Here is a 10,211-nt window from a genome sequence, read left to right on the forward strand (position 1 = left end):
GAAAGTGGCCTCTTCAAGATAAATTCTAACTCCATTGGGCAGTCAGTGACATTTGGCTCGAAGACACAGAGAGCCTAACGTTTGCTTCCTGTGGGGGTATTTGCACCGTAAGAGGAGTATGTAGGGAAGGTTCTGGATCTTTAAATGTGAGTTATGATTGACTGGCTTATATTCTCAACTTTTTTTTTTTCCTGTCTCTTCAGAGAAGTTCTGAGCAGATTGCAGTTAAGACTGGGCACATGTAGGCAGATTAAAATAAGCAGGGATCTTTCTATCTTGGGTCAGAGTATCTTGGCAGCCATGACTTGCGGGTTGACTGATTAATTGGTCAGTGTATTCCTAGCTTTGTTTCAGAAAACAAAGAGTTGGAGGAGCAAGGTGTTTGAAATATTTGGGGGGGGAAAAATAAAATATGGGCCTTAGAGGAAAGAGGCAAAAGACCAGGAACATTTACAGTATTTGTCATGAGGGCCTGTGATTTTTTTTTTTTTTTTTTTTTCTCTCAAAGTGCCTTCCTGATTTACCCCTTGCTCTGTTCCCACCACGACCAGGTCGTTCTGCTCTTCTGTCTGTCATGCACATAGCTCCCTATCCCGTTTTCCAAAAAGCCGCTAGTCCCCTCGTGTCACTGGCCTGCCCAAGAACCATGATGGCTTTCTGGTGACTGCTGTGTGGAGACTGAACTCTGCTCAGTTTCTGAGACGGTCATAATTTATCTGGGCGACTCGATTTCCCTCTCCCAGCCATTGTGACCCTTCCCCTCCAGGAAGGCTCAGCCTCCTCCCCGCCTCCCTCACCCTGCCTCCCAGGTCCTGCCTCGACCTCGGCTTTTACACCAGCCTGAAACCTACCTGGCCGTGTATGTCTTGCTTATGTTTTCGAGCTCACTTTTTTCATTTTTATGCAACTGCCAGTTGCTGTTCGCTTTGCCTCATTTTTTTCTGCAGTTGTGCTTTTCCGCTGCATTCCACCAGACCCCCCCTTTTCCACTTAGCAATACGAGTGTAGGCGAGTAGCCACTCTGCAGAGTAGCATGCTACGTCTTGGGAGGATGAAAAGCAGGAGCTACAGCGCACTGTGTGCGAACCGCGTGTCAGGTCCTACCCCTAAGTGCGTGGCCTCTAATCTCCATAGGCACCCCAAGAGGTAAGGGGTTTTTCTCCCCCCCCCCTTTTTTTTTTTAAATACAAATGAGGTAACTGAAGTTAGTAATGACTCTGATGATCCTCATGGAATAACTAGAATTCAAGAGAAAGTCTGGCTTCCACCAAAGCCTTGTCTTTACAACCCTGCTGTGGAAGTAGTTTCTTCCCTTAGAGGTGCCCACGGCCGAATAGCGAAGACAGGTGCACGACTGTCACTCCTCTGTCGTTCTCCCTGACTGAGTTAGAAGTCACTTACGCCGGACCAAGGGGCAGAAATTTACATTTCATTTCAGCTGCTTGATCTTGGGACAGGTTTGGACACAGCTGAATTCAAAAAAAAAAAAAAAAAAAAAAAGGACAATTCCAGCAACTGAGTCAGAGTAGAGTGGAAAGGGGAGAGTTAGTACCTAGGGAGGCTGGCGGGAAGCTGTGGTAATAGCCAACGGGAGGCTCGAAGTCGCTCGGGACGGAGTAGGGGAAAATGGTGTCACTGAGGTACGATTTACAGATGTGGACCTGAGAGACTGGTGTTGCCATTAGCAGAAGTGAGGAAGCGTGAAGGAGAGAGGCCGTGGGGAGAAATTAGTTTCATTTGACACGTTGAGTTTAGACAGCGGCCTATCAACAGAGATGTCCCCCAAGAAGCTGCAAGTGGGCTTCTGGAGCGTCACTGTATTGAGTCATACCTGCTAGTGTCCTGGCTGAATATAGAACCGGAACACCGTGTCCACAAGAGCTCGGGGTGGAAAGTACTTCAGAGTCCCATCAGCTGATGAACAGGTCAAGGAAAGGCGCATCCACACGATGGAATATCATCCGGCCCCGAAAAGGAACGAAGGACGGGCACGTGCTACAACAGGAAGGTCCCTGAAAACTCCGCGCCGAGTGAAGAAGCCGGTTACAAAATACCACAGATTGTAGGATTTGTTTACATGAAGTGTCTAAAATAGGCAATTCCATAGAAACAGAAAGCAGATTACTGGTTGCCAGAGGCCGGGACATGGGAGAATACGAATGGGTATGGAGGGATCAAAATGTTCTGGAATTCGACGGTGGTGATAGTTACACAACCTCGCAAATACACAAGCACTGAATCGTACGCTTTAAAAAGGGTGAGTTCTATGGCATGTGAATCATACCTTTTGAAAACTGGAAGAGAGGGGCGCTCAGTCGGTTGGGCGTCCGACTTCGGCTCGGGTCATGATCTCGCGGTTTGTGGGTTCGAGCCCCATGTCGGGCTGTGTGCTGACAGCTCAGAGCCTGGAGCCTGCTTCGGATCGTGTGTCTCCCTCTCTTTCTGCCCCTCCCCTACTCGCGCTCTTTCTCTCTCTCAAAAATAAATACACATTAAAAAAATTTTTTTTAAATGGAAGAGAAAACAGTACCTCAAACATCACATACTTTGTTCCCATACGGGGTGACTCAGCGCCTTCTTCCATCTCCGCTCCCACTCGTTCTCCGTGCTTAAAGAGCTCCTGTCACAGGGACCTGGCTGTCTCACACACCTCATGGGCTTGTGTGGATGAAAACAAAGCAATAAATGAATGTAAAGCGTGTAGTACCCAGCACGTAGTCAACACTTGATAAATGGCAACAATTTTTTCTTGCTTCTCGCCTGCCCTTTACAACACTAAGTACCTAGTAAGAGCTCAATTACCACCCGTGTTTGGTCATCGGACGGCCTACAAAGCCTGTTGAAGCAATGACATTATTGGAATAATCTGTGAAAATGTGAAGGTTGGTTAGTGGCTTTATTTTTTAGAAAAAGCCACAGGGCTCCTGGGTGGCTTAGGCAGTTGAGCGGCCGACTTTTGCCTCAGGTCAAGATCTCACGGTTTGTGGGTTCGAGCCCCATGTCGGGCTCTGTGCCAACAGCTCAGAGCCTGGAGCCTGCTTCGGATTCTGTCTCTCTCTCTCTCTCTCTCTCTCTCTCTCTCTGCCCCTCCCCCTCTCACACTGTCTCTTTCTCTCAAAAATAAGTGAACATAAAAAAACAAGATTTGAAAGAATCTTGATGGGATCTACCCTGAGGTGCTTTCGGATCTGGACCGCTGCATGACGGCCCAGCAAGATGCTAGGCCGGCTTTGTGCTTAGTTTCAGGCCCTCCCCCAAAGATCCAATGATATTAAGAGCTGGGGGCTGTCTTTGTTTAACCTAGACCCCCAAGCCTTCGTAATATCCCTATGTTTCTTGGTAACTGAAAGATAGAAAGGAAGATAGTTTGGAAAGTGAACGAGAGTAATGACGAGTCGTCTCGTAGATTCTTGTCCTAATCTCGGAATTTTTAATCGTGGTTTTGGCTACGGTCGGGCAAGAGCTAGGAAATGATGCGGCGCTAAAATCCTAGACAGGAGACAATCTATGTAGGTTCCACCATCTGGAAGATCTGGTGACCTTTTACAAGCCACTTGGTAACGTTACATTAGTCCAGCGTGGTCCTGTGTTGGCTGGAGATGTCTGGGTGACCTGTTGCACGGCTTCATAAAACACTGTAATAAACCCAAGCAGAGAAGCCTTCAGTAGCTCTGCCCCCGGGGAGCGTCTCTCCCACCTCTCATTTCCTCTGCTTCCTGCTGCCCACCCCGTACCCGCTCCCCACACGGGGCGGCTAGAACCTCGAAACACCAATGTGCCTTTCAGGGGCTCAATACAACTGAAATGTCCCCACCTGCTCCCTGAACTGGTTGGTTTGTTTCCAGATGTCGCTGGTGTGAAACATTTCCCCTAATCGATGTCTGAACCTCCTCGAAATTCATTCAGCTAGGTGGCACACACCCTATTCAACGGAACTCCGTGGATGGGAAAGTAAGCCTGACTTCTCTCTCGCCTCTGGAGACAGCATGGTATTTCTTATTATCTGAGGTTATTGTTCTGCTAGGACATTATTAATGAGCAGAGTCCTTGCTGGAGATGTCATTGCTCCTTCCTTCCTTCAGCTGCCAAACAGTTTGGAAGTAACTTGGAAACCAAACTTAATTTCTTGAGTCATCTCCTCTGGCTTTGCGTCTCTTTCTCCGTTGCATGCCACTGTAGATAATTTGGTGCCCTTATCTGTCCATTTCCTCTGACCCTCGCCACCGATAACATGATTAAACCCTCCACTCTGGTGCTTTCCATTGCTTCAAATTATTTCTGATTACGTGTGCTGTATTTTCTTTATTTAGACCAAGTATAATTAGGGAAGAGAGCTGGACAAAGAGTCCATTTTTTTTCTTTCTCTCACCATGGTGTTGGGGTGAAAAATGCCGTCCGGCAGCGTCGGGTGAGATCCCAGCTGGCCCATGTCTTTTGTAGCAGCCAGAGGGGGGAAGCTGCCTATCTACACAAATCCAGATGTGCGACGGTAGCTTGTTTATCTTACTTTGTGTTTAATGAGATTCTTCAGATATTGCTACTTTGAAGTATTGCTTCTATTTTTATTATCTAACATTTATTAAATGGCAACCATGTGCTCTGTTAAACACAAAGAATAGTATGGTTCTGTCTGAATTAAGAATCTAGAATGCATATGAGATCAGTTTTCAATGCCGGCGACTAAAACACACAGAGTGGACAGTGTATGTCGTCCTAGGGTATGTTTTCCAAATATTTTCTGGTGCAATTAATAAACATTTAGACCCTGCCCCTGGGAGAGACAGATACAAAACCAGGCACAAGATAAGAGAGATAAAATAAAATACACTGGACTTACTTTAAAAAGGAAGATGGATCTAAAAGTAAGATTTAGGGGCACCTGGGTGGCGCAGTCGGTTAAGCCCGACTTCAGCTCAGGTCGGGATCTTCGCAGTTGGTGAGTTCGAGCCCCGCGTTGGGCTCTTGCTGACAGCTCAGAGTCTGGAGCCTGTTTGGGTTCTGTGTCTCCCTCTCTTTCTGCCCCTCCCCTTCTCTCTCTCTCTCTCTCTCTCTCCTCTCTCTCTCTCTCTACAAAATAAACATTTAAAATAAAATAAGATTTAATTTTTGCTCTTGTCTCAAGTGATAGGTTGATTTTTCTAGCTACTTGGGTTTTGGTCTTACCAATGTTTCCTTCTCTCAAGAACGTTTTGATCTTTTCATTTGGCCCAAGGCAAAATTGGCTTGGCTCAGTTACAAGGCAAAAGCCTGGAACTTTAAGGAGCAGGAATTTGGACTGCAGCTCACTTCACCAAGAAGTGGCAGAGATTTGTTCAATTAAACACTTTGTTCCACAGGTTCTGTATGTATTACATCATGGGGGCGCCTGGCTGGCTCAGTCGGTAGAGTGTGTGACTTTTTTTTTTTTTTTCATGTTTATTTATTTACTTTGAGAAAGAGAGAGAGTGCGCCGGCTAGAGAGAGAGAGAAAGGGGGGGGGGGGGGAGAAGCCCAAGCAGGCTCCACACCGCCAGTACAGAGCCTGAAGCAGGGCTCGATCCCACAAACCGTGGGATCATGGCCTGAGCTGAAATCAAGAGCTGAACGCTCAACAGACTGAGCCACCTAAGCGCCCCACATGTGACTCTTGATCTCAGGGTCACGAATTCAAGCCCCATGGGCGTGGAGCCCACTCAAAATAAAAATTTTAAAACTGAACAAACAAATTAAAAAAAAAAAATGTATGTCTTACATCAGGATGTCAGAGTAGCGGAAGGGGAATTTTTCTGGTTTAAAATCGGAAAATACAACTTGAAGGCTCATAACTTACTACTAAATGGCTTCCTCTCCCATCTTTGAGATGCAGATGACACCAGTAGCCCAGGGCCATGATGAACAACAGATACGATCGATCGTGCCTTGTGAGAGCGTGTTATAACTGTGAAGTGTTGTGCTAGTTGTTAGTGCCTGCTGTGTCAGAGCAGGTGGGCCGGGTGCCCACGTGATAGAAGCGAAAGGTATTTCTCTTGAGAATGCCTGCTATCTATTTGCACGTATATGTAAGAGATTTATTTTGTTTTTAGTGAGTAGGGTGCATGGGCGGCAGTGTTGAGCTGAGGGCTGAAACTGAAAGGGGGCCAACTCCTAAGAGGGGCCTCTCCAGGCCTCTCAGGAGTGAGGGAGCTTCTGGAGGGCAGGACCACGTCTGCTCATTCGTGCGTCCCCAGCACCTAGGACAGGACCGGGCACAGGGCAGCCAGTGAGAAGAAATTGTTCACGAAAGCCAGCTGAACCCTGAACACCACGCCCCGTGGTAACTGTTATTTGACAAACTTTCTCCCCTCTGCCCCCATCCACTTCTTTATCCAACTATGTCACGAAGCAGATCTTATATATGAACGTGAAAAAAATAAAAATAAAAAAATCTTGTCTCTGCGGGTTGGGAGAGAAGAGACTCTCATTCTGTTTTGGTTATTAAATGTCTAGCCATCTATGTGTAGGTATTTTACGCTCAGGGCTGCTTTTGCCTTTTTTTTTTTTTTTTTCTTTCCCCGAGTTCATTTCTCTATTTTTCTTACCCCGCCAAGAATCTTTTTTTTTTTTTTTTTTTTTTAATTTATTTGTAATGCTTCTTAACAGAATCTGAAGCGGGCCTCCAGGCTGTCAGCACAGAGCCCATCGTGGGGCTCAACTCACGGACCGGGAGATCATGACCTGAGTGGAAGTCAGACGCTTCACTCCTTAACCGATTGAACCGCCCAGGCGCCCCTTAACCCGCCCAATTTTTAAGTCGACCGTCTCACCTCTACTGCCGGCCTAATTAGCGTTTGAAAAGCAGTGCATTCCATCAGGCTGGGGTGGGGGGGGGAGAGGAGGAGACCTCGGAGTCGATTTGTATTCCGAGGAACAAGGTGTTATTGTGCAGGCTAAGATTCGCCAAAGTGCTTAATGCTTGAAAATGCATGAAGAAAACCATCCTTCCTGCAGCAGGTGGTACAGCCTGACTCCAAGGCATAAAAGCAGTAGATATATTGAGATACGTGTTCATTTTCCTCCACGCACTGTTTTCCTTCCTGAGTGTGTATGCATGTGTGCGCGTTGTAAGAAGTCATTTAAAAAACAAGCACGACGTTCATCTACTCAGATTGGTCTTATTTTGGAACTGCCGTCCTTTCTTGTAAACAGATTTCCTTTTTTAACAAGGCCATTAATGCTATTTACCTAATAACGCTTGAGTATATCAATCATATTAATTTTGTCGATGAAGCATTTAAGTGATTATTGCATTTCCTAATATGAAGTATCTTCACTACATTTAAAGGAAAGTGCCCATGCATCTAGACAGAAAAACCCAAAAGCATACGGCATGTTTTTACTTTTGACAATAGGAGTTACATTTCTCCCAAGATTGAATTTTTTTTTTTTTTTTTTTTTTGCCTTGGGCCAAGGAGACAGACTGAGAATCAAGGAATTTAGAGATGGAGGAAACCTCATTCAACCTCCTAATCCAATGCTGGAATCCCTTCTCTGGAAATCCTGGCAGATGGCCATCCATCTGCTTGTATACTTCCAATGCTGGGGAGCTCATTATCTCCTGAGGCGACTCATAAATTCTTTCTTATTTGAGCTAAAATTGGCCTGTAATTTCTATCTGTTTGTCCTGGTTATGGAGCAAATAGGAAAGGTCTTAAGTGTCACATCTTCCTTTAGTCTTTTTTCAATTAAGGTAACTGGATTCTTCTAAATTAAGACTCTTGCCTGGAATCTGGAAGAACGGTAGTGGAAACAGCTGAGGGTTAAGCCATCGCAGAACACAATACTTGTCACAACTGCGGCTAGCTGGTAAGCACCCCCTCTAGGGGCGCCTGGGTGGCTCAGTAGGTTGTCTGACTTCGGCTCAGGCCATGACCTCACAATCTGTGAGTTCGAGCCCCATGTTGGGATCTGTGCTGACGGCTCGGAGCCTGGAGCCTGCTTCGGATTCTGTGTCTCCCTCTCTCTGCCCCTCCCCAGCTCTCTCTCTCTCTCTCTCAGAAATAAATAAACATAAAAGAAAAAAGCGCCTCTTCTATATTCAAACTTGGGCATAGCCCACTACGTAGTACAGTTCTTGGATGTAACTCATCCCTCATTTAGGAGTCGTAAGAAATCTGTCCTGGGTGAAGAGAAATCCTACTATCGCATTCTTTTTACTATTCTGAATTCCTTCAGAGGGCACAGGCTCCTAAAACTCACTATGAGCTAAAATGTAAAGGTTTTCCTTTACAAGGGAAAATTAAGGGCACCGGAACATAAATTTTTGAAAGTAGGAACCATGTCCAGTTTTTCTTTCTGTCCCCCTTAGTGCCCGATATCATTCCTGGCAGATAGAAGCTGCTTGCTGATTTATTGGTTTGTTGAGCTCAAAAAGAGAACTGGCCGGGGCGCCTGGGTGGCGCAGTCGGTTAAGCGTCCTTCAGCCAGGTCACGATCTCGCGGTCCGTGAGTTCGAGCCCCGAGTCAGGCTCTGGGCTGATGGCTCAGAGCCTGGAGCCTGTTTCAGATTCTGTGTCTCCCTCTCTCTCTGCCCCTCCCCCGTTCATGCTCTGTCTCTCTCTGTCCCAAAAATAAATAAACGTTGAAAAAAAAATTAAAAAAAAAAAAAAAAGAGAACTGGCCAACCTTATGTTGAAATATACACATATTTGGGAATGCACATACACATGCATCTATCATGTATCTTTCTACCTACCTATCTGTAGAGAGACACATATATACACATACACATTTTTTTTTTTTACCTTTATACTATCCTGGGGTCATTTCATAATAGTTCATAGGAAGACTTAATGCCATAGTACAGACAAAACCGTTCTCTGGGTCAACTGCAGACCCTAAACACCTGGGGTAATGTGACATGTGGCATCTTATTCATTTATTTACTTATCTTGGCATCTTTGTATCCTGAGGTGGCTGGCTTGGGAAGGTAGACCCTCTCCTGTGTGCCCTCCCTTGCTAACGTGCTTGTGCTTTGCCCCCAGGTAGAATGTGCCCCCCTGGGCACCCCTATTCCTCATCTTCCCACCTCTCCCTCCTGCTCAACTGGATTGCCTCTTGTTACTCAAATTACTCTTGTTATTGGAGATTGAGAAGGAAAACAGTGGAAGGGGGAGAGAAAGCATAACTTCTTTTTTCCTATAATTTTAAAATTTGTATGTATTTATTGAGAGAGAGGCAGAGGAAGAGAGATGTTTAATATTTATTTTTAATAAAATATTTATTTTTTAATATTTTTAAATTTTAATTTTAATATTTTAATATTTTAATTTTAAACTTATTTTTTAATATTTTTAATTTTAATAAAATATTTATTTTTAATTTTTAATATTTATTTTTTATTTTGGAGAGAGCCAGTGTGAGTGGGGGAGGGGCAGTAAGAGAGGGGGACAGAGGATCCCAGCGGGCTATGCGCTGACAGCAGCGAGCCTGATGCCTTGGGGGGGGGAGGGGACGGGGGGGGGTGTGTGAGGGCGGAGGGTGGGGGACTCAAACTCACCAACCGTGAGATCGTGACCTGAGTCAGACACACAGCCGACTGAGCCACCCAGGAGCCCCAAAAGTACAGCTTCTTCAGTCTTTGGCTAGTCTTTACCCAATTTGACTTAGGTGGGCTTACCCCTTCCTTCCTCACAGCGATCTTTGTCCGATGTCCTTCACGCAGCTCCCTCCTGGAGCCAGAAGCCCTGAGTTTTAACTCAGCTTTGCTAGATAGAAACCACTTCACTGAATGGTTTCTATCGATACCGTGGTATAATGGAACCTGCCTATACTGAGCGTGAGAGCAAATGAGGAAAGGTGGGTATGGAAGTATAAAGCCCACCGCAAGTAAAATGCATTTTACCCTCCGACCTTGGTACCGGTTACCAGCCTTCATGGTGCAGGTGAATGCCACTGCCCCTTTCCCACACAGGATGCAGGTGCAGTCGAGCGGCGGGCCTCCAGCTGCAGTATAGGTCTGTAGAGGCGCCAGGCAGAGCATTCTGGGTGCCCACCCAAGCCCGTGTGTGCCGAGGAACCTCGGTCCCAACGCTGGAATTGCCATAAGCCACATGCCCCTGCCGCCACCCCCACCCAGTCTGCCAGCCTAGACTACGACCCTGCCCCTGAGTTAACTGGGAAATATCATACAGAAAACGACCTGGTCTCAGAATGGGGCCATAACCGCTAGAAGGAGATGTACTACCTCTACGAAC

Source organism: Lynx canadensis, chromosome D1, assembly GCF_007474595.2.
Source record: "Lynx canadensis isolate LIC74 chromosome D1, mLynCan4.pri.v2, whole genome shotgun sequence".
NCBI classification, from domain to species: domain Eukaryota; kingdom Metazoa; phylum Chordata; class Mammalia; order Carnivora; family Felidae; genus Lynx; species Lynx canadensis.